The following is a 25,400-nucleotide window of genomic DNA, read 5'->3' on the forward strand; positions in this document are numbered from 1 at the left end:
AAGCTTTTTAGCATTCTAAACCTGTTCTGTTTATCCCGGGACACCGACCTTCCCATATTTTTGGTATTAAAATATCTTTTCTTTTTAAAACAAAAATTTTTTTTTAACGTTTATTTATTTTTGAGACAGAGAGAGACAGGGCATGAACGGGGGAGGGGGAGAGAGAGAGGGAGACACAGAATCCGAAACAGGCTCCAGGCTCTGAGCCGTCAGCCCAGAGCCCGACGCGGGGCTCGAACTCACGGTCCGTGAGATCGTGACCTGAGCTGAAGTCGGATGCTCAACCGACTGAGCCACCCAGGCGCCCCTAAAATATCTTTTCTTAAAAGATGGCAACAATAGGGGTGCCTGCCTGGCTCAGTCTGCAGAGAGTGTGACTCTTGATCTCGGGGTTATGAGTTCAAGCCCCATATTGGGTGCAGAGCTTACTTAAAAATAAATAAATAAACAAACAAACAAACAAGTAAATAAATGAAAAGATGGCAACATAGGAGATGACAGGGCTTTTTTGGTTTCTTACCTGAAAAGATTAACATGTGGCAATCCTATGTTGGACTTCCTGATTTTTCGTGCTCTGACAGGAGTAAGTGAATAGCACATAAATACATACGAGGGGTGAGTGTGCACAAATGGGGCGATTTTCAACGTTTCTCTCTCTGTTAGCCCCAGGAGGCTGGAAAAAGCACAACTGATAAAGTCACTCCCTTGTATCACGTAACATGTATCTACGGTACGACTGACAGATAATGTGGACTCCCAGCGCTGAGCAAAGACCAGAAAGTAATGACTCCAGATTAGACTGGTTGACTAAGATCTTGGAGATTCAATTCGATTTCACGGTGACTCCAAATTAGACTCAGAGGGGGGTGCCTGGGTGGCTCAGTGAGTTAAGCGTCTGACTTTGGCTCAGGTCATGGTCTCGCGGTTCTTGAGTTTGAGCCCCACGTCAGGTTCTGTGCTGACAGCTCAGAGCGCGTAGAGCCTGCTTCAGATTCTGTCTGTCTGTCTGTCTGTCTCTCTGCCCCTCCCTGCTTGTACTCTGTCTCCATCTCTCTCTCTCTCTCTCAAAAATAAATAAACAAACAAACAAACAAATAAAGTTTTAAATTAGACTCAGAGGTAAATAAAAGCAAGATGAAGATTAACATACATTTGAAGAGGGAAACAGAACAGGCAAGACGTGGGAGCCACAGAAGACCAGAAGACCGTGTTTAATTCAGTGCAGTTATATAGAACATAAGTGCAGCCCTAGAAAATTCAAATATGAAGAACCCCAAAACTCCCTTCTTAGCGTCACCGCCAGAGAAAGCTTGGCCAGGCCGTGTCGGGTTCAGACCTTGGAAATGGTAAAGTGATTTAGAGAATTTGGGAAACACTGTTAAGGAGAACAACAAAAATGATATTCCCAAATGTTGCTTTAGGAAAGATGCTTGACGGAGGCACAGGTGGGAGAGCTGGTTTTTCCTGGGGTGAGAGACAAGGGGTGGGGCACTTAGCAAAGCTACCCAAACAGGAAGTCCGGTAGTGAGGTGCACAGTTCCTTCCTGATGCTCAGGGGCAAGGACAAACAGAGCCCGTGCCACGGTGCAGGAGACAGGGCTAGGCGTGACAGAGGTGCTGACATGTGTATCACGAAGGTCCAGGAATCTTCTCTGGAGACCAGAGAAAACACAGCAAGCTTCCCCTGGCAATTCCAGCACATTGTGCCCTGAGGGCAAGGTGAAGGGCCAAGGGTCACTGTTCCTCATCCTCCAATGCTCCCACTCTCCCTTCATAGGATGACCTTTAGGAGAAGCCCTCCACCTCACCTGGCTTCTTCTCAGGCTTAGAGCTACAAGATGCAGAGAAGAACCAGAGCTGCCCCTAAATATCCAGAAAATGTGTTAGGATCTCCATGCAAAGCTGCTGCCTAAATAAGATGGTCCTTAGCATCCTTCGCAACAGAAAGCAGACAGCTGAAATAGACCACCTCCATAAAAAAAATGCCCCCGAGGGGCGCACGCCTGGGTAGCTCGGTTGGTTAAACTAAGTGATCGACTCCTGATTTTGGCTCGGGTCAGGATCTCGCGGTCAGTCGTGAGTTCGAGCCCTGCGTTGGGCTCTGTGCTGAGCATGGGGCCTGCTTCGGGTTCTCTCTCTCTGTCTCTCTCTCAAAACAAATAAACATTAAAAAAAAAAAAAAAGCAAGGTTCCAAATAGCATGTATAGTATGCTACCGTTTGTGTGCAAGGGAACAGGATACTCATGATGAATTCGCTGCTAGATGTATAAAATATCCTGGCTGTGCAGGGAACACCTCTGGGGGTGAAGAAATCAGTAACGCTGGTGGAAAACATTAGGTGGCAGGGGTCAGGGGTGGACCGAGAGGAGTCTACGGTCTCTTCTTTGGTGCCCTTCAAAACGTTTTCTTTCATCCTGCGTTACCGATTTTTTGAATTTGAATTAAAAACGTTAAAAATGGGGGCGCCTGGGTGGCTCAGTCGGTTAAGCGGCCGACTTCGGCTCAGGTCATGATCTCGCGGTCTGTGAGTTCGAGCCCCGCGTCGGGCTCTGTGCTGACAGCTCAGAGCCTGGAGCCTGTTTCAGATTCTGTGTCTCCCTCTCTCTGACCCTTCCCCGTTCATGCTCTGTCTCTCTCTGTCTCAAAAATAAATAAACGTTTAAAAAAAAAAAAACGTTAAAGATGTTCTCAACGTAAAATAACAACAAAACCGTCTGTATGCAGCAAACTGAACACACGTGTTCATCTGGACAGCTGTTTTCCTGGCACACACCACATGATCCGTTTGTTGAACTGAATGAACCCCTTCTTAAAGACGACAAGAGAAAAATCAGAAACAAGGCAAACCCACGGGTATCAACGTTCCAGTTCTCTAGTAAGCTCTTTACCTGTCCGCTACTCCACTGTGACAAAAGATCAGAAAATGGGGCCCTTGTGTAACAAGCCTTGCAAGCAGCGGGATCCCAGGCACAAGCTTCACAGATAACGACGGGTCTGATCATCTGTCCGCACCAGCCATTTCATAAAAAGAAATCACTTAATCCAAAAAACATGATGCCCTGGAAGCAAGACAACACAAATAAATATGCAGATATGGAAAATGATCCTGGAGGGAGATGACGTCAGCGTGCACAATGACATCGACACAAAAATAGCAGCACAGGGGTTAAAAATGTCCACGGGCGGCCAAAAAGGTTGGGACATGAAAAGCTCCTACAACATTCTCATGCCAGACCACATCAAGAGGCAGCCTGAACTTCCAGCGCTCTGTTCCTGGGGATAGTCTGGCCCAAAATGGGACCAGAAGGCTGAAACACCGCATGCCCCGGTCATCTACGCGCTCAAATTGGTCAAGGGGTACTCAAAACCCACACTGCAATAAAAACCAGAATAATGTTAGCAGTAGATCACAGCAGAAATTCTGCCACATGAAATTCTATTATTTTGGAAGTCTCCCTGCTGGGGTTTTTAATAAAGAACCAGGTTTTAGGCAAAAGGGAAGCCAGACTCCACTTCGGTCTTCCACAGGGACCAAAGAAATTACCTCATGTTCTGGGCACATGGGAACCACCATATTCATTGTGGGCTCTTTCAGAGATGACCAGGAGGAAGGTGTAAGTGGAGGAATTAAGGAGTAACTGCGAAGGAGAAGCCTTAGGCAGGAAAAGAAAGGTGGGGGAAAAGGGGCCCATATTAACACACAAAGGAACGAAAACAATTATTCTAAGATGGCTGAGCTCTAGAACGTCCAAAACAAAAAACCCAAACTCAGAATCAACTCTTAAGAAGGTGTCAATCAGTGAATATGATAATCTTTGGTTCATTCTAGAAAACTCATAAACACACAGAAGGTAAAACCAAAAGTGACTAGATTCCTGCCAGAGATAAAGGTGACTGGTTATCTTCCAATTAGAAAGGAACTGGCTGTGGCGCCTGGGTGGCTCAGTCAGTTAAGTGGCAGCCCCTTGGCTTCAGCTCAGATCATGATCTCATCGGTTTGTGAGATTGAGCCCCGCGTCGGGCTCTGCGTGGACAGAAGGGAGCCTGCTTTCCATCCTCTCTCTCTGCGCCCCCCCTGCTTGCTCTCTGTCTCTCTCTCTCAAAATAAATAAATAAACTTAAAAAATAAAAAAAGGGATGGGACGCCTGGGTGGCTCAGTCTGTTAAACGTCCGACTTCGACTCAGGTCATGACCTCGCGGTGCGTGGGTTCGAGCCCCGCGTCAGGCTCTGTGCTGACAGCTCAGCACCTGGATCCTGCTTTGGATTCTGTGTCTCCCTCTCTCTCTGATCCTCCCCCTGCTTGCTCTCTGTCTCTCTGTTTCACCCTCAAAACTAAATAAAGAATAAATTTTTTTTTTTCTTAAGTAAAAATAAAAAAAGGGAACTGGCTGGCAAAGTGAGATAAGATATATTTATCAGAACCATGAAAGCAATAATGGAAAGGGAAGGGAAGGAAAGAGAACTGTCCCAACTAAAACGAGAGGAAAAGTCACTCCACGGCACTTTCTCGTTTATTTCAGGCTCAAGAAAAGAACTGGGAAAACATGGGAAAACCAGCGAAGAAGCTACATTCCCAGCAGAAATCAGTCACACGCTTGTGCTTCTGCAGAGGAAGACAGGCGCTGCGGGTGCTCCCCCTGCTCCAATGACTAAGTAACTTGCTTAAATGCATTTGACACACGATCCTTGAACTTCCAAAAAGCACTTAATACAGTGGCTCATGAAATCTTCATCTAAAAATGTTCATCCATTTATAATCAAGCTGCATCACACTGACAAATGGGCAGGAGGGCCGCACAGAGGGAACAGATATTTGGAAGGATGCCGTCAAGACTGGTATTATCAGGGACTTTGTTGATCACTCGGAAGGATTTCTTCCTCCCTTTTTTAAAGAGAATAAAAGAGATCTGTGGTCTAAATGCAGTGTAATTACAAAGGGAGGACTAACAGAGGAAATGAATTACATGATTCAATAAAAGAAAAAAAAAATTTTTTAAATGCAGTGTGACTTAGAAACCCCCACAGATGTCTCTGTTACAATGAAATCTGGAATATGTTTGATGACTTGGGGGCAGGGGGGACAGGGAAAAAAATTAGCTCCTGATAGAAAATATTGGATGGTAGATATGGGGGGGGGGGGGGAGTGGAAAAGGCAACTGAACATCAAATTTAGCAAATCAAGAGTGGTTACTATGTGCCAGGCACTGTTCTAAATGCCTCAGATATAGTAACTCATGTAAACCTCAAAACAACCTTCTAATCTAAGTACCATTATTATTCCTGTTTTATAGGTGAGCAAACAGAGGCACAGAGAGGTTAATTAACTGGTCAAAGGTTACAGATTGTAAGACGCAGGGCTAGGATTCCAATCCAAAATCTGTGCTCCTAACCCTTCTGGCTTCCCCTAGAATTTAAACACCAAGAGGGTCAGAGAATTACGAGTCAGGCATTGGCTAAATCCAGGGTTAGCAGATCACCCCTTAGTCACAGCTCCGTGATGACCAGTCAGCCCTGTGACCTCTGCGGGCCTTAGTTTCCTCACCTGTGCATTGAAAAGCTAGATTAGGCGAGCTCTAACCAAAGGTTCGGCAGCTCTAAACTGCCTCAAATCTATGCCGACGGTCTACGGTATATGGCCTGGTCTGCTTTCTGACCAGGATACTCAAAGATTATTTCATCCTAAAACAGGCAGCAAGTTGTATTAAGGTTCTTTCTCTGCCTCCTGACCTTCAGAAGATTATTATGTCCCCTCCATTCAGGCAAATGACAGAGAGTAATGAAAGGGGTACTGTACGCTTTCTCTTCTGGACTCGACTTAATGCGGTTGTAATGAAATGGCCCTCGAAAAGCTCTCCCTGCAGACCACGGGAACTGTGCTAAACCTACCCATCCCGGGCCCCTCTCAGGAGCCAGTTCTTGGAATCTACCCTCCCATCGGGCTACGGGAATGCAGGTGAAATTGACACACTGGAGGTGGAGCAACCAAAAGAGAGGAATTGGGGAGATGAAGACATGGAGGGCAAGGGAATCCCAATTACAGAGTTTCGCGGTGGCTAAATAAACCTTATCTTCTTGCCATACTCCATTCTCTTTGCTGACACCCACTCTTCAGAGTCGAGACCACAAAATTCATTATGGTGAACTCAACACCCACTTCCAAACTAACAGACCCCCAGAAATATCCTTCTCAAGCTGGGCCTTAAAGGTCACCCAGAGTGCATCTGTGAGTGAAGGAGGACCTTCCAGGTGGGTCATGCAGTCCCTCCTTTGAGAGTCCTTTCTAAGCATCCCTGACAGGTGGCTGTCATCTGGCCTCTGCCTGGACACTTCCAAGGTCGACGCACTGGCTGCCTTGCCGGACAGGCAGCCGCCTGCGCTGCTGGACAGCTCTCTGTAGGGAAAGCCCACGAAGCGCCTAGAACAGTGCCTGGCGTGGGGCCAAGCTCAGTAAGTGCGCCTCCAACTGGGTCAAAAGCTGCCTCCTTACAACTTGAACCCACCGATCCATGGTGCACCGCTGGAGCCCTGCAACGCAGAGACCCCTCGGATATCCGGGGCTGTAAACAGGCCCCTCGGCCCTCTCCTTCCAGGTGCGGATCCCAGACCTCCATCACCAGGCCTGGGTCGGCAGACCCCCTCCCCAAACCCCAGAGGTCCCAAGAGTGAGCACCAATGGAGAGACAGCCGGCAGGGAGGCCGCAGTCAGGGATGCCCCAACCTCGGTACCCGGGGCAGGAGGGGACAAAGAAGAGCTTTCAGAAAGGCGTATCCCACGCGCCGCGGTCCAGGCTGCCTCCCTCCCAGCCACTGGGCGAGCCGGCCCTCGGGATCCCCGCGGCGCCAGGTGACAGGCCCCGGAGGATCCGAGGCGGAGGCAGGGGCGCGATGGGCCGAGCCACGACGGGGACCTCGGGGCTCAGGGATCTGGCCCGACGGATCGTGGGAGCGATCCCGGCTTAGCGGAGCTCGCCGGGCCGTGGCTTTACCTGCGCGTGGTTGACTACCGCGTCCTGGTTTGCCCCTAGCCGGGTTCCCGAAGCTCCGCGGCTGCCGGCGGCGCTCATGGAAATGCAGCCGGAACCCCTGGCCAGCGCAGCTCCCGCCGCTACCGGCCCCGCCCAAGCAACTGCCGCCACGCCCCTGACGACCGCTTCTGCCACGCCCCTGACTCGGAACCCGCCCGCTCATTGGGCGGCCAAGCCGCTGCTCTACGAGCCCCGCGCGCTCATTGCACCCGGCGGGAAATCCATTGGTCAGCGGAGCTGCTTCTCAGGGTGGAGGCGGGACCCTCGGCGAGAAACTCCTCCACAGTTGGTTACCTTTGACGTCTTTAAGCCTGTGGGCTGAGACGCTATTGGATGAGACCAGTGCGGAGGGAGTGGGGAAAGAGGGAGGTGGGCTAAAAGATGCGTCGTGTTTGCTGTTGATGGGGGCAGGGTGCAGAAAGGGAGGCAGTTGTGACCGCGAGCTTGTTTGGGGGGCCGGGTAAGGTCAGGTGTCTTGTGAATTGAGCGGAGGGAGGCCAACTGGTGGTTAGCTCAGCTGCAGAATCTGGTGGCTCCAGGCCTACCGACTAACTCACCTGTAGCCCAGAACACAGCCCAAGACACCGGTCATAACCGGGAGAGGAAGGAGGTTGGTGAATCACCGAGCCGCAAAGAGAAGAAAGGATGTGGAGGCATCAGCCTCTGGCCCCTTGCAGCTGGTTAGGGTGATGGGGACGTGCTGGGCAGTGTGGACCTGTTACTGCCCCACTGCCCTTTCAGCACTTAAGATGACAGCCCAGTGGGAGGCAGCCTGCAAGAATGCAGCCTTTAGAGTCAGACCTGCTGTTGATTAGTACTGGTTGCATGGCCTTGAGCAAGTCACTTAACCTTTCCATATGCACCCTGATTTCTTCCTTTCGCAACTGGGAGTAACAGTGATAATTGACGAGGAGATTAAATAAATCTGGTAAACACTAAGTGCCTGGCACTCAGCAGGCATTTAATCAAAACTGGTTCTCCACCTACTCACCTCCATGGGTCCATGGAACTAGGCCCAGTTCTAAAATTCTATGAGCCTGAAACTGCTTTTGCAATGGCATGTGCTTCGCCAAGAATAGAACATTTGACTGACTTGAAATGCAACTCCTTTAAGGGCTGGACAGGGTCACCCTACCAGGGCACGGCAGGGCTGGAAGAGAGAGAGGAGAGGAGGAGATGGAGCATTTAGTGAGAGAAGGGAAGCAGCATTTGTAGCAACGTTAAGTCTTTTCCAGCACATTTCAGGCTTATGACAAGGGAGAATGGAGCTTCCCCCATCTTGTTCACCCAACTGTCCAAGGGCTCAAGTTTCATGGAGCGTGACCAAATAACCCTTTGAAGGCTGATCAGCCCTGGACCAGAAACCACCACGTAAGATCTTTCAGGGATTCCTGAAGCCCAGTCCCCATCCTGAAGGCATGGAAGTCCCAGAGCGTGAACAGAAAGAGCCTCTCGCCTGAATTTAGCCCCAGACCCCTTGGGACCCAAGGTGTTCCAGGGTGAAAGAGGAGAAAGAATCCTTTGCCATTGCTGGATTTTTCATTCAGTTGTCGCGTTACCTAAAAAAATGTTGCACCTCAGTAGTTATTTATTCCTCTCTATTCTCTTACATCTTGGAAACGAAAAAGCCAGGCTTCAGAAGCAACGAATTTTAGTGAGGGACCTCCATAGTTCTGGCTCCTGTTAAAATAGCTTGGGCCGCCAGAAAAGAGCTTTCGATCTGCTGCCAGTTGTGTGTGCCTGTGTGTGTGTGTGTGTGTGTGTGTGTGTGCGCACACATGTGCACACGCATGCACCCACAGTTGGTTCTGCCCCACGGTTTTCATGTCTTTAAACAGGACTGCTTGGTGGCCATACATATGTCTGTACATGGGCTGGGGAAACTGGCCTGGCCCGCTTCAGGTTAGCTCCTGCCGTGTTTGCTGAAGGAGACTGAGCTGTTTTGTTAGACCCTATAAGACATTAAAGTGGCTCCTGAGGTCTGGGAAGATTTCTCCAGCTTGATTCAGAGCCACAGAAAGCAGCTGTTAGAAGTAGATGACTCTACTGGATGGATTTTTCCCCCCTTGTCAGGAATACAAGTTTAGCCAAGAGTTCCAGAAGGGGACAGTCATCCGGTTCAGGAATTCTAAAACAATTGCATCACAAAGGCTTAAAAAGACTTTCGGAATGAGCCCAGAGGAGGAAGAAGGAAAGGATTCCGCGCATCTCTGGCTGGCTTCAAGAATCATCCACTGCCTTCTGCAACACATAGAACTTGTGTTCTTACTTGTTGCTGGTTTCTGTGTCCTCCTCTCTACTTTGGCTCTTGCTGTGTTCTGTTGAATCACATTATTTCCTTCTATAAAGCATTTCTGTGGGAGGCCATTTAGGAGACAGAATGGACTCATTTTTGCCTCCTGGGTTAGTAGTCTGTGGGGACTGAGGATTTGGTGAGGGTTGGCCTGGGATAACCAGTTTGTAGAACATGGCTACGAAATGCATTTCTGGGGGCGCCTGGGTGGCTCAGTCGGTTGAGCATCGACTCTTGATTTTGGCTCAGGTCATGACTTCATGGTTCTCAGGATTGAGCCCTACATCAGGCTCTGCGCTGACAACACAGAGCTTGCTCGGGATCCCCTCTCTCTCCTCTCTCTGTCCCTCCGCATGCTTTCTCTCTCTCAAAATAAATAAAAAATACGTATGACGTACATTTCTGAAAGCATGAGAGTGCCTTGTTATGAAGACAACCAGGGAGAATATGTACACTCACTCTTGTTCTGGAAAAGCTCCGAGACTCTACTAAAGTCGACCGGGCTCTAAAGTCACCTGGGGACGCCTCTGCAGGATTTCCTAACCCTTTGAAAATCTGGGAGGCCCTCCAGGAGATGGCAAGCAGCAGTGGTCAAAGCAGATAGTGTTCTCTGTTTATTCTCTTCTTGCAAAATCAGCAGTTCACCTGGTTGGTCAGTTTCATTGTTTATCTTCAGGGAATGGTTGAGAGCAACTGGCCTTGGAGCCTCTGCTACTTGGCCTTGAATCCTGGCTCTGCCCTTCCTTGCCTGGTGTCCTTGGGCAAGTACCACACCTCTGTATCCCACTTTCTTCTGTAAAATTCGGGTGACATTAATGGTGCTTCCCCAATGGAGCAAATAATAGATGTTAAGTGCATCAAACAGTACCTGGCATATACTTAGCCCTTAATAAATGTTTGCCATGGTTATGACAGGAGACCACTTAAGAACCTTTCTCGGGGCACCTGGGTGGCTCAGTCGGCTAAGCGTCTCTTGATTTCCGTTCAGGTTAGGATATCATGGTCTTTTTATTTTTTTTAATGTTTATTCATTTTGAGAGAGAGACAGAGACAGTGCAAGCAGGGGAGGGGCATAGAGAGAGGGAAAGAGAGAGAATCCCAAGCAGGCTCCATGTTGTCCCAATGTGAGGCTTGAACTCAAACCATGAGATCATGACCTGAGCCAAAATCAAGAGTCAGACACTTAACCGATTGAGCCACCCAGGTGCCCCAGGATCTCATGGTCTTGAGATCAAGCCCCACATCGGGCTCTGCAAAGGACATGGAGCCTGCTTAAGATTCTCGTTCCCTCTCCCTTTGCCTCTCCCCCACTTTGGCTCACATGCTCTTGCTCTTTCTCTCTCTCTCTTAAAAAAAAAAAGGAAACTTTCTCTAAGGTGATCATTTAAAAAAATTTTTTTATGTTTTTATTTTATTTTTGAGAGAAAGCCAGAGTGCAAGCAGGGGGAGGGGCAGAGAGAGAGGGAGACAGAATCTGAAGCAGGCTCCAGGCTCTGAGCTGTCAGCGCAGAGCCTGACGTGGGGCTTGAACTCATGGACTGCGAGATCATGACCTGAGCCAAAGTCAGACATTCATTCAACTGACTGAGCCACCCAGGCACCCCTATACTTTACCTTAATATAGCTTTAGATTCACAGCAAAATTGGGCAGAAAGTACAGAAAGTTCCCATTTATGCATCCCCACCCCAGAACGGGCAGGATTTTTTTTTTTTTTTACTAGCAATATCTACCAGCTGGTGAAATTTTTCTGTTGGAATACCCTTACCAAAAGAGGGTTCCAAGGACAGAGTCAAGGTTTTTGAGGATAGACCTCATCACCATAATAAATGAGAAGGAAACAGGAAAAGATGTGGCTGAGAAAACCATACTAAAAACTGCAGTCTGGATGTTGATGAAATTTCTCAGAAGGCCTAAGAGTGTCGACTCTAATGAGTCAAAAATTGCTACTTTCTTTTCACACCCAGTGCTGCCTATGTAAAGTCTAGACAGGGAGCTCAGAGTTCTCCATGGCCAGACTTCCTGGCTAGATTCTTATCGATAATGGTGATGATGTTTGCTCAGAAGTCCCCGTATGCAATAGTTGTAGGAGAACAAACTATGAGGAAATTCAAGAGTTTGGCTTGTTTTGTTATTGAAAAGCTTCCTACTGGCCGTTTGAAGCAGTGATGAGTCATAACCTTATGTTTGGGGCTGCTTCCTTAAACCTACATGTGAAGTTGTCTATAAAAAATGCATAGGGTGGTTTTATGCCCAGGATAGTCTTGGTTTATGCCTATTGCCCTGGAAATTTTTTTAACAATGCCCCCCTTTAGTCTCAAATGGACTCAGTTTGGGTGATAAATTATATGGTGATATTTACACTTACATACACAGGACCAAGCACTGAAAATGCTCAGGAAACACTGCCCCCCACCCCCCATCCCCCCACACATAGGTGAAAAGGGAATGTTTCAGCCTTATAATCAGATACAGAGTATCAGACAGGTGGCTGGCTAAAGATGTCTTCTTAGTCACCATGCATTCGTCTTCTTGACGTCATCCTTAATTACAGTAATAAAAATTGAACTCCTCATGCTATCAACTCAAAAGGAGTCAATAAAACCTGTGCATTAAATAAGTGCATCACATATCCTTTCCTGCATAATTTCATGTTATTGAGCTCTTTTAAAGCTGTTTAGGGGCACCTGGGTGGCTCAGTCAGTTAAGCGTCCAACTTTGGCCAACAGTTCGTGAGTTCAAGCCCTGTGTCAGGCTCAGTGCTGACAGCTGGGAGCCTGGAGCCTGCTTCGGATTCTGTGTCTCCCTTTCTCTCTCTGCCCCTCCCCCACTCATGCTCACACTCTGTCTCTGTCAAAAATAAATAAACTTAAAAAAAAATTTTTTTAAGCTGTTTACATCCTACCAGAGATCCCTATTTTGTTTTTCCATATATTAGAATTCATTAACAAGATAGTAAATATTTTTACTGCGTGGGACGTATAGTACTAACGAGATAGAACCATAAACCAAAGTCCCGTCTCGATATAGGACAAATACTGTAAGAGACATTAAAAAAAGCTGAGCAGTAAGCAATACAGTGTAATCCACATTGCGAACAATTGTTCAGAGGAGGCAACAATTTCTTCTGGTTTAGAATCTTAGAGATTTGAACTGGGCCTTGAAGGTTCATGGGGCTGAAGTTGGGGTGGGAGGTGGGTGGCATTCCCAGCAGGTGAGGACATCAGGAACACAGAGGCCCCTAAGTAGAAGAAAACAAGTTGTTTTGTCTGGAGCAGAGTCCAAGTGGAGAACCAGCAGGCGAGAAGATGAAAAGGCGGACAGGGCCAGTGATAGGCAAAGTTCATATGCCTTCGTCCGAGTTCATCTCGGCTGCCAAGTATTTGGACATCCTAGCACAGTACACGGCATGCTCCAGGCATCTACATATCGCCTTAATAATTTTGAACCTCTCTCTTTAGTACCTGCTTATTATTAATCGTTTCATGAAGCTCACTCACTTTTTAAATCAAATACCTTCTTCAGCCTCATACCGAATCTCAACTAGGGGGCAAGTTCACCCCCCAGCTAGAGATGTTTTTTGGTTGTCACAACTAAAGAGAGTACTGCTAGCGTTTTGTGGCTGGAGGCCGGGGATGCTGCTGAACAGGACAGCCCCCACCACAAAGACTTATCTGGCCCAAAATGTCAGTAGTGCTCAGGTTGAGAAGCCCCGATTACAGGCTCAATGTGCTCGTTCTATTTTATTCTACTTTACATTAAAATAATTTCACAGCTATTAAATTTTAAAATCTTCTTCCCTGTGCTACTTGATTCGGACAGATATGTGAACATCCACGTTCACTGCAACATCATTCACGATAGCCAAAAGGTGGAAACAACCTAACCGTCCACTGATGGATGAAGGGATAAACCAAGAATAGCACATACACAACTATGGAATATCATCCAACCTTAAAAAAGAAGAAAATTCTGACACCTGCTATACCATGAATGAACCTTGAAGACATGATGCTAAGTGAACTAAGCCAGTCACAAAAGGACAGGTATAGCATGATTCCACCTATATGAGGGACCCGGAATAGTCACATTCACAGAGACGGAAGCTAGAATAGTGACTGCTAGGGAGTGGAGAGGGGGTAATCGGTAGTTAGCTAAAGAGTAAAGAGTTTCTGTTTTGCAAGATGAAAACATTCTGGAGTTGGAGGGCGGCGATGGCTGTATACCAACGTGAGTGTACTTCATATCGCTGAATTGTGCATTTGAAAGTGGTCGAGAGGGTCGACTTTATGTATATTTCACAATAAAAATCTTAAATTTGTTCTCAAGATCATTGGTGATACACCTCAATCCAGTTTTGAAAACACGAGGTGGAGCTCACAGTAGGTGGTCAGTAATGTTCACCGAATGAAATGGAAAGGAGTTAGATGTGTCTTCTTCTAAGACATAAGATGCAATCAAAGGCCACGTGCTTTAGAAGCAGAAAGATCTGAACTTAAATCCAGGCTGTGGCAATTATTAGCTGTGCTTTCTCAGAGAAGTGAACGAAGACCATATGAGTTTCTATTTCTTCATCTATAATGTAAAGAAAATAATACCCATGTCATAATGGTGGAAAGTGAGATCCTGTGTGTGAAATACTTAACACAGTACCCTGTATATTGTAAGTGCTCGATGAGTGCACTCATCGATAATAGCTGCTGCTATTATCATGACTGTTTTTTACAGCTTTAATGAGATATAATTCATATACAATACAATTTACCCATTTAAAGTGTACAATTCAATGGGTTTTCGTGTATTCATAGAGTGTGCAACCATCACCACAAGCAATTTTAGAATGTTTTTCTCACCCCCGAAAGAAACCTCTTCTCCATTAGAAGTCACTCCCCGTTTCCCCAAACACAACCCCCACCAGCTCTAGACAACCTATTATTCTTTCTGTCTCTTTAGCCTTGCCTAGTCTGGACATGTCATATAGAGGACAGAATACATTATGCGGTCTTTTATGACTGGCTCCTTTCACTTAAAATAATGTTTTCAAGATTCATCCACATTGTAGCCTGTATCAATATTTCATTTCTCTTTTAAAAGATTTAAGTATATTTCTTTAAGAGAGAGCGAGCACAAGCAGGGGCAGAGAGAGAGAAAGAGACACAGAGAGGGAGAGGGAGGCTGACGGTGCATGGAGCTCATTGCGGGGCTCTATCTCACGAACCATGAGATCACAACCTGAGCCGAAATCAAGAGTCTACACTGTAACTGACCGAGCCACTCAGAAACCCCTTATTTCTTTCTTTTAAGTTGAGTTGTAAGTGTTCGTTATGTATTCTAGATATAAGTCCCTTATCAGATATATGATTTGCAGATACTTGCTCCCATTCTGTGAGGTGTCTTCATATTCTTTTTTTTTATTTTTTTTTAGCATTTATTTATTACTGAGAGACACAGAGAGACAGAGCATGAGCATGGGAGGAGCAGACACAGAATCCGAAGCAGGCTCCAGGCTCCGAGCTGTCAGCACAGAGCCCGACGCGGGGCTCGAACTCGCAAACCGCGAGATCGTGACCTGAGCCGAAGTCGGTCGCTCAACCGACTGTGCCACCCAGGTGCCCCAAGGTGTCTTCATATTCTTAATGGTATCCTTGGAAACACAGATGTTTTTAATTTTGATGAAGTCCAGTTCATCTCTTTCTGTTTGTGCTTCTGGTATCATAGTGAAGAAAGCTTTTCCTAACCTGAGATCCAGAGGATTTACTTCTATATTTTCTTCTAAAAGTTTTCTAGTTTCAGCTCAGGCATTTAGGTCTAAGACCGAGTTTGAGTTCATTTTTGCGTGATGTGAGGAAGATGACCAACTTCATTCTTGTGCATGTGAGTATCCAATTGTCCAGCACCATTTATCAAAAAGCAATTATTTTCCCACTGAATGTCATGCTTGTCAAAAATCAATTGGCCGGAGATGTAGGAGCTTCCTTCCGGGCTCTCAATTCTATTCCACTGATCTATATGTCTCTCATGAGGCCAGTATTACATTGTCGTGATTACTGTCGTTTTGTGGCAAGTTCTTAAAAATCGGTTCAGTGTGAGTCCTCCAACTTTGTTCTCCTTTTTCAAGGTTATGCTGCCCCTTCCGGGTCCCCTGATGAATTTTTCATTTCAGTTAGTGAACTTTTTGATTCCAGAATTTCCATTGGTTTTTTCGTAATTTCTCTTTACTACTGAGATTCTTTACTTAATGAGACACTGCCGTCAGACCTTCCTTTACTTCTCTAAACATGGCTTCCTGTATTTCTTTGACCACATTTATAACAATTGCTTTCAAGTCTTCGTTAGCTAAGCCTGACAGCTGAACCCTCGCAAAGGCAGTTTCTGATGCCTGATTTTTTTTCTTGTATATAAGTCTTCGATTCCTGTTTCGTTGCGTGTGTCATAGTTTTTGTTGAAAAGTGGATACTCTAGGTAACTTTGGATATAGATTCCTCCTCACCCTGAGGCTTGTTGTTGTTAGCTTGCTTAGCTTTCAGGGACTTGGCTGGACTATTCTAGTGAAGTCACGTCCCCCAGAGTGTGCACTCTGATGTCACTCCTCCGAGGGTGCAGCCTTGGGTATGTGCACAGTCTCTCTGGGATGACAGTGGTCAAAAAGGCTCTCTTTGTCTTTTTACCTGATTTCTCTGGTAAGCTGTCTGCCCCCTGTGGTATCACACCCCGCTGTTAGCCTCCACCAGCTGCTGGCTGGCTGTTCTACTGGGTTTAACATCGTCCCGGGGCATAAACTGCCCCACAGTCTTGTCTAGCTACATCTGGGCCCCCCTTGCAGGGGTAGTCTTCGAGGCTTCCAACCAAGCTTCGAGCTTCTATGATTGCTCCGTAGCTGTCTCTTTCCCTCGTCCCCTCTAGTAGACCTCTAGCTAGTCTGTGGTTTAACTTCTTGTTTGAGTGGAGCTCCAGACTCCTCTTAACCGCTTCCCAACAATGTCTCCATTGTTTTTGAGAGCCCCCTTACCTTGCACTTGAACTTCCCCACGTTGTATTGCAAATAAAGTGAGTTTCCTTGGGGTGAGCCTTGGGGCTCTCCGTTCTTAGGGCCTGCTTCCCCTCCCTAGGCAAAACCACTGCTCCCAACATGGGGAGTATGGGCAGGGGCAATGGCCTTCTTATCTTAGAGGGACAGCGGTGCTTTATGAACAGAGTGCTGGACAAAGGCAGTAGCGTCCAGTTTTGTTGGTTTGCCTTCCCGCCCATAGACACTCTGGCCTGTGAGCAAGCTGGGGCAAGAGTGACTGAGGCCCCAGTACTTTCAGCCTGTTCTGCCCTGAGTGGGAGCTGAGTAGAGTCACTGAGCCCGGAGCAGTGGGAGGGAGGGAGAGGTCTGAGGCTCTTTTGTCACTGACTCTCACTGTTCTGAGATTTAGTGAATTTTCTTGCACAAAATTTCCTAATTTGCTGTGTGCTCTTCAGACAATTTTCAGATACTGTAAAATTATTGTGATTTGGGTTTTTGTTATTATTATTTTTTTAAATTTTCACCAGTTACGGCTGTTTCGGTATGGAGAGGGTTTACGGAGCAACTCATGCCGCCATTCCAGAAGTCAGGTGCTGTGTTGTGATCATTCATCGTGAGGCAGTACTTTGGCCAAGTTAGTCTGGAGGCAGTGTTCTGGGTAATTTAGCAGTAGGAGTGACTGATGCCAGGTAGAAGAGACAGTTGGCTACTATACTGGTTCAGGGGTAAAGTGATAAAGGTCTGAACTTGACAGAGGGAGTAGAAAGGAAAGGAGTGGTGTGGGCACGGCCAGATTCATCAGGACCTCCCTGCAGTTAGATTTGGGGTGCGGGGGCGGGGAGGGAAGGTCAGAGAGGACTCCAGGTGATTCTAATGTGGAAGAGGTTGGGCAAGTCTGATGTAGATCTGTTGAGACTGTGGTAACAGATATATTCAAGGGAAAAGGCAAAGAGTGCATTGTGATCAGAAAAAAGCAGAACTGGAGAGTAGGGGAAAGGTGGTGTTTTGTAGACAAGGGTTTTTGCAGTCATACTTTTTATGTAACACTTTACAACATCGCCCACACACAAGATAGCAGAAGTCATGAGAATAGATAATTTTCAGACAGAAAAGCAGACCAGGCCACTTAAATGTGGGAGAATGGAACTCTGAGGGGGCAGGAGTGAGGGAGATCGAGAAGCTACCACAAGAAAGGTAGGAACAATGACTGCTAATACTCATTACCCCTTACTAAGAGCCAAGCACTGTTTTAAAAGCTTTACGTGTTGTCTTACATTTAATCCTCAGAAGAACTCCCCAGGGTTGGGATTATTACTTCCATTTTACAGATCAGAAACCTGAGACCAGAGAGGTGAACGAATGGGCTCAAGTTCATACAGGTGTTAAGCAATAGGGCCCAAACTAAAACCTAAGCCAACTGGGTGCCGGGGTGGCTCAGTGGGTTAAGGGTCCAACTTCAGCTCAGGTCATGATCTGATGGTTCGTGGGCCTGAGCCCCGCATCGGGCTCTGTGCTGACAGCTTGGAACCTAGAGCCTGCTTCAGATTCTGTGTCTCCTTCTCTTTCTGCCCCTCCCTTACTTGCCCTCTCTCTCTCTCTCAAAAATAAATAATAAATATTAAAACAAAAAACCTAAGCGGTCATGGACATATATACAACATTCATTCCAAAGTGTGCACACCAATGTTCACGGTGGCACCATTTGTAATAGCCTGAGACTGTAAATCGCCCTCGTGTCCATCAACACTGGAATGGATAATCAAATTGTGGTACCTTCGTATTCAATGGAATATTATACGGCAGTGAGAGTGAAAAAAAAAACATTGCTAGAAGTAACAACACGGACACAGTGATGGGGTTTTGGGGTGATGGTGGGGTTCGGAGCCGACGGCCAAGAAAGAATTCTTGAAGACGTCTTTAGTGCAAAAGGTGATTTTATTAAAGCACGGGGACAGGACCCGTGGGCAGAGAGCTGTCTGGTGGGTTGTGAAGAGTGTCTAGTTATATACCTTCAGGTTGGAAAGGGATTCAGGACAGCGTAAGTCTCTAAGGAATTTTGGAACTAAGATTCCCAGGACCTTGAGGGGCTAGCGGCCGTTAAGAAAACGTCATTTATTACTGGTTGGTAAAACCTCGGTCAAGAGACCCTTCAGATGTATATCAGGGGGCCATAAGCCTGGAGTCCGATTGCCAACATGTATCTTGGGTGGGGGGTAGAGATAAAGGAAGTTTCCAAAGGAATTTGTATGTGTTTAAGGAGATTCACAGGATCCTGGGGGGGGGTCAGGATAATGTTAAGCCAAGATTCCCTTTTGCCCCTAACAAAGTATCATCATCGAGGCAGCTGAGCTCCTAGAGGGAGGTCACTCTGCCTGTTTCAAGGACTCGTCACTGGGCTGTAGGCAGTAAGGGAATTTAATTTTTCATTTACCTTTGTTTCCCACATCGCCATGGCAAGCACTTAAACCCCTTTGCTTTGTTATTGAGTAGCCAGGAGTGTTGGAGGAATATCGCACATATCCTACCTTGCGGGGGTGGGGGGGGTGGGGAAGGGGTTGCTGTTAGCCTGTCCTTTGCCCTCAACTTGCCCTACACTCCCTCATCAATAATACAGAACAAAAGAAGCTGTCACAATAGAGAACATGTTGTATGATTCTATTTATATCAAGTCCAGAACGAGGCAAAATGAATCTATGGTGTGAAAAGTCAGGTCACCTCTGTGGGGCAGTAGAGACTGGGAAAGGGCATGAGGAAGGGGTCTAGTAATGTTCTGGTTCTCAACCTGTGTGGTGGTTACACGGGTGAATTTAGGAAAATTCACCAAGCTGCACACTTAACAATTCATGTACTTTTCTGTGTATAGGTAACACTTCACTACAAAATCTACTAAAACAAAAGAAAATAAAATGGAAGTAGGCTGTATGATTGTGTGATTGAGAATATACCCTTTAAAAAATTGGTTTTTTAACGTTTATTCATTTTTGAGAGACACAGAGCGTGAATGGGGGAAGGGCAGAAAGAGAGGGACACACAGAATCTGAAGCAGGATCCAGGCTCTGAGCTGTCAGCACAAAGCCCAATGTGGGGCTCGAACTCACCAACCGTGAGATCATGACCTGAGTCGATGTTGGACGCTTAATTTATTGAGCCACCCCGGCGCCCCATGAGGACATACCCTTTTTAACCATGAAGCTGTCAAGATAGTAGCTGTCTTGTTTCCTCTTCAACAAATAAGATTCAAAGAAAAATACACAGGGAGTCCATAAAATCATAATTTAAAAGAAATTTAAGAGGCAGATTGACCAAATGTAACATATAGGACTTGTTAACTTGTTAGCATCCTTATTAAAACAAAGTGGAAAAAAATAAAAATGATGAAACAATCAGAGACTTTAAACACATTGCATCCAGACGACATTAAAGTATGGTTGATTTTAGGTCTATTATTGTCTTGTGATTATTTTTAAAAAGGCTTTATATTTCAGAGATATATATTGACATGTTTATGAGTGAAACAATAGGACATTTGGGATTTGCTTCAAAATAACGTGGGCATAAGCATAGAGATGAAACCAGATTGGGCAGGAGTTGATCACTATTTTTTTTAATGTTTATTTACTTTTGAAGGAGAGAGAGCAGGGTGAGGGCAGAGAGAGAGGGGGACAGAGGATCCAAAGCTGGCTTTGCATTGACAGGCTAACAGCAGCAAGCCCGATGTAGGGCTCAAACTCACGAACTGTGAGTTTATGACCTGAGCTGAAGTTGGATATTCAACTGACTGAGCCACCCAGGTGCCCCAGGAGTTGATCACTATTGAAGGTGGAAGGTAGTTATCTGGGTGTCACTGTACTATTCTCTCTACTTGGGTGTATGTTTGAATATATACATATATATATATATATATATATATATATATATATATATATACACACACACACATACATACATACACATACACACACACACTATATATATATATATATATATATATATATATATATATATATACATACATATACACACACACACATATATGTATGTGTATATGTGTGTGTGTGTGTGTGTGTGTATTTTACTGTTTATTTTGGGGGGAGGGAGGAGAGAGGGAGAGAGAGAATCACAAACACAGAGCCTGACATGGGGCTTGATCTCATGAAACATGAGATTGTGACCTGAACCTACATCAAGAGTTGGACACTTAACTGAGCCACCCAGGTGCCCCCGAACATATTTTTAAATAGAAGTTTTTTAAAAAGAAGAAAACTAACACAATCCCTATCAAAATAACACCAGCATTCTTCACAGAGCAAGACCCCGATTAGCCAAAGCAATCTTGAAAAAGAAAACCAAACCGAGAGGCATCACAATCCTGGACTTTAGCCTGTCCTACAAAGCTGTAATCATCAAGACAGTATGGTACTGGCACAAAAACAGACACTCAGATAGATCAATGGAACAGAACAGAGAACCCAGAAATGGACCCACAAACTATGGCCAACTAATCTTTGACAAAGCAGGAAAGAATACCCAGTGGAATAAAGACAGTCTCTTCAGCAGATGGTGCTGGGAAACTGGACAGCAACTTGCAGAAGAATGAACCTGGACCACTTTCTTACACCAGACACAAAGTAAACTCAAAATGGATGAAAGACCTAAATGTAAGATTCCTAAAGGCTTCCTAAAAGGAAGCCATCAGAATCCTAGAGAAAAGCAGGCAAAAACCTCTTTGACCTTTGCAACAGCAACTTCTTACTCCCCAGAGGCAAGGGAAACTAAAGCAAAAATGAACTATTGGGACCTCATCAAAATAAAGAGTTCTGCACAGCAAAGGAAACAATCAGCAAAACGAAAAGGCAACCGATGGAACAGGAGAAGATATTTGCAAATGACACATCAGATAAAGAGTTAGTATCCAAAATCTATAAAGAACTTATCAAACTCCACACCCAAAAAACAAAATAATCCAGTGAAGAAATGGGCAAAAGACACGAATAGACACTTCTCCAAGGAAGACATCCAGATGGCCAACCGACACATGAAAAAATGCTCAACATCACTCATCATCAGGGAAATACAAATCAAAACCACGATGAGATATCACCTTACACCTGTCAGAATGGCTAATATTAACAACTCAGGCAACAACAGATGTTGGCAAGGATGCGGAGAAAGAGGATCCCTTTTGCATTGTTGGTGGGAATGCAAGCTGGTGCAGCCACCTGGAAAACAGTATGGAGGTTCCTCAAAAAATTAAAAATAGAACTACCCTATGACCCAGCAATTGCACCACTAGGTGTTTATCCAGGGGATACAGGTGTGCTGTTTCAAAGGGGCACATGTACCCCAATGTCTATAGCAGCGCTATTGACAATAGCCAAAATATGGAAAGAGCCCCAATGTCCATCGACGATGAATGGATAAAGAAGATGTGGTATATATGTACAATGGAGTATTACTCTGCAATCAAAAAGAATGAAATCTTGCCATTTGCAGCTACATGGATGGAACTAGAGGGTATTATGCTAAGCGAAATTAGTCAGAGAAAGACAAATATCATAAGACTTCACTCATATGAGGATTTGAAGATACAAAACAGATGAACATAAGGGAAGGGAAGCAAAAACAATATAAAAACAGGAAGGGGGACAAAACATAAGAGACTCTTAAATATAGAGAACAAGCAGAGGGTTGCTGGAAGTGTTGTGGGAGGGGGGATGGGCTAAATGGGTAAAGGAATCTATTCCTGAAATCATTGTTGCACTAGATGCTAACTAGCTTGGATGTTAATTAAAAAGTAAATACCTTTTTTTTTAAATTTGTTTTTAATGTTTATTTATTTTTGAGACAGAGAGAGACAGAGCATGAATGGGGGAGGGGCAGAGAGAGAGGAAGACACAGAATCGGAAGCAGGCTCCAGGCTCTGAGCCATCAGCCCAGAGCCCGACGCGGGGCTCGAACTCACAGACCGCGAGATCGTGACCTGAGCTGAAGTTGGACGCTCAACCGACTGAGCCACCCAGGCGCCCCAAAAAGTAAATACTTTTTAAAAAAAGAAGAAAACTAACATTCAGTGTGTCAACAAAGTACAGTAAAACCTTGGTTTGCGAGCATAACGTCTTCTGGAAGTATGCTTGTAATCCAAAGCACCTGTATATCGAGGAATTTCAAGAACCATCGGCTCAGTTGTCATCATGTGACAGACATTTGGCATCACTTACTACCCTTATTGCAAGACATCGCTCATTTATCAAGTTAAAATCTATTAGAAACGTTTGTCTTGCAGAAAACTCACAGAACAAGTTACTCGCCATCCATGGTTTTACTGTAATTGATTTCCATGACTCCATATTTTTAAGTTTGTTTCCACTGAGATGGACAGAGGAGAGCGCAGACACATGGTCACGGATACCAGGGGAGGAGGGAACTAACAGTCTCGCGGTGCCCACTGCCGTAGCTCTGTTTCTGTCTCCACTGCTCCACTGGAATGGTTCTGGCACAGGTCACCATGACCCCCATGCCTGAGATTCTGGCCGCAGGTGCTCCTGCTTTTCCCTGTCTCCCTGTTAGTCTGCGCTATAGACCCTTCTTCCGGCGGCTAAGCTATGCGTTCTGTCATCAGGCCTCTACTCTTCTCCCCTGTACGCTCCCCAGGTGGTTTCATCCTCTCCTACGAGCTCAAGTTGCCGTCATGCTGTCTAAAATACCACTTTGTTGGGGCGCCTGGGTGGCTCAGTCGGTTAGGCGTCCGACTTCGGCTCAGGTCACCATCTTGCAGTTCATGGGTTTGAGCCCCGCGTCGGTCTGTGTGCTGACAGCTGGGGGCCTGGAAGCTGCTCCGGATTCTGTGTCTCCCTCTCTCTCTGCCCCTCCCCAACTTGCACTCTGTCTCTCTCTCTCTCTAAAAAAAAAAAAAAAAAAAAAAACAAACAACTAAATAGACATTAAAATACAACTTTGATCACCTGATTCCCTTGTTAAAACCAGAAATGGCCTCCCATTCCTCAGCGATAATGTTCTAACTCTTCTTAGAGGCACAGGACAGCCATCAGCCTCCCTTTGCATCTCCATGTCTCCAACTACCTTCCAGCTTCCCTCTTCCCATTCCCCTTCTGACCTTCCATGTCTGCCTGTTACATCATCAGCACTTCTGGAATGTGCCGTCTTCTCCCATACCTTTGAGTCCATCTGGAATTCCTACCTGTACACTTCCTCACCTGGAAAACCCTGCTCATCCTTTAGGACTCTGCTACCAGGTCATTTCAGGTGTAAAGCCTTTCCTCATCTTCCTGTGGAGTTCATTCAGTCATTCAATCATTCATTCATTCATTCAAAAAATATTTATGTTCAGGGCCCTGTGCTAAGGTTGAGCGCTGAGGTAAAAAAATCTACACAGTTCACACTTTACATAATGACTCTTATCTCACTAGTAGTGTTGACTCACTTACGTAAAAGCCACTCCTATCCCAATACCCCACCTCTTGAGGCCAAGGATGGTGACTTATTCATCTTTGTACCCCAGTAGTGGTAGGCATAAATATGTTTGTTTAGTTGAATTGAAGGAGAACAGTCACTGAGAAAACACCTCTGGGTTTGACTATCCAAACGCTCTTGATAATCTTTGGGTTTCTAGGTCATAAAGTTCAGGATCAAGAGTGGACAGAACCAGTCCACACTTGGAAACAAGATGGCAGCAAGATTAGGTGATGGGGTGTTCAGAGTGTTTTAAAAGGCCGTGGGGGGGCACCTGGGTGGCTCAGTCGGTTAAGCGGCTGACTTCGGCTCAGGTCGTGATCTCGCGGTCCGTGAGTTCGAGCCCCGCATCGGGCTCTGTACTGACAGCTCAGCTCAGAGCCTGGAGCCTGTTTCGGAATCTGTGTCTCCCTCTCTCTGACCCTCCCCCGTTCATGCTCTGTCTCTCTCTGTCTCAAAAATAAATAAATAAATGTCAAAAGAAATTAAAAAAAAAAAAAAAAAAGGCAGTGGGAGGGGCGCCTGGGTGTCTCGGTGGATTGAGCGGCCGACTTCGGCTCAAGTCATGATCTCGCGGTCCGTGAGCTCGAGCCCCGCGTCAGGCTCTGTGCTGACAGCTCAGAGCCTGGAGCCTGTTTCAGATTCTGTGTCTCCCTCTCTCTGACCCTCCCCCGTTCATGCTCTGTCTCTCTGTCTCAAAAATAAATGTTAAAAAAAATTAAAAAAAAAAAAAAGGCAGTGGGAAGAGCCAATAGGAAACAGGTGAGGGGTGCCTAGCTGGCTCAGTGGGTGGAGCCTGTAACTCTTGATTTTGGGGCTGTGAGTTCAAGCCTCATGGTGGATGTAGAGATTACTTAAAAATAAAATTTTTTAGGGGCACCTGGGTGGCTCTCTTTTTTTTTTATGTTTCTTTATTTGAAAGAGAGAGAGAGTCAGGGAGGGGCAGAGACAGGGGGACAGAGTATCCAAAGCAGGCTCCAGGCTAACAGCAGAGAGCCTGATGCCAGGTTTTTTTGCACTCATGAACGGTGAGATCGTGACCTGAGCCGAAGCCAGACAGACGCTTAGCAGACTGAGTCACCCAGGTGCCCAATTTGACTCTTGATTTCTGCTCAGGGCATGATCTCACAGTTCATGGGTTCGAGCCCCATGTCGGGCTCTGAGCTGACAGCCTGGGACCTGCTGGGGATTCTCTCTCTTTCTCTCTCTGTCTCAAAATAAATAAGAAAACATTAAAAAAAAATCTTTTAAAAAAGAAAAATGCCGCTTAGTGGAGGCAAACATCCAGAAGCAAAATGACAAAGACGAGGTTTGCTTTTTTTGGTGGGGGGGTGGGGGGGTGGGGTGGGGAGGCGGGCCTTGGACCGACCCAGAGACAGTGGCAGTAAAAAGGGGAGTAGAGATCGCGGTCCCCTGGAGTGCCCATGTCAGGCCGGATCCTTTGCATCTTGTTGTTTTAAGCTTATTTGTTTTTAAGTAGTCTCTATGCCCACTGTGGGGCTCGAACTCATGCCCCGGAGATCAAGAGTCGCACGCTCCACCGGCTGAACCACCCAGGCCCCCCTACACCTTTATTTTTTTTTTTTTAATATTTTTTTAACG

At 46.0% G+C, this 25,400-nt stretch overlaps 1 protein-coding gene across 2 annotated transcripts in view; it reads right to left on the reverse strand.

The window, feature by feature from the left end:
• The window catches only part of ABHD2 (abhydrolase domain containing 2, acylglycerol lipase), a 105,232-nt gene extending 98,115 nt beyond the window's left edge, over positions 1-7,117 (reverse strand). The window contains exon 1 of one of the 2 annotated variants that reach the window (XM_042941032.1): positions 6,990-7,115. The gene's annotated coding sequence lies outside the window, so the exon portion shown is untranslated. Of the gene's footprint in view, positions 1-6,989 lie in introns of both variants that reach the window. The other variant, XM_042941034.1, reaches the window with a different exon arrangement.
• Positions 7,118-25,400: the final 18,283 nt, after the last annotated feature.

The sequence above is a fragment of the Panthera leo genome, chromosome B3, assembly GCF_018350215.1.
Source record: "Panthera leo isolate Ple1 chromosome B3, P.leo_Ple1_pat1.1, whole genome shotgun sequence".
In the NCBI taxonomy this organism is placed as follows: Eukaryota; Metazoa; Chordata; class Mammalia; order Carnivora; family Felidae; genus Panthera; species Panthera leo.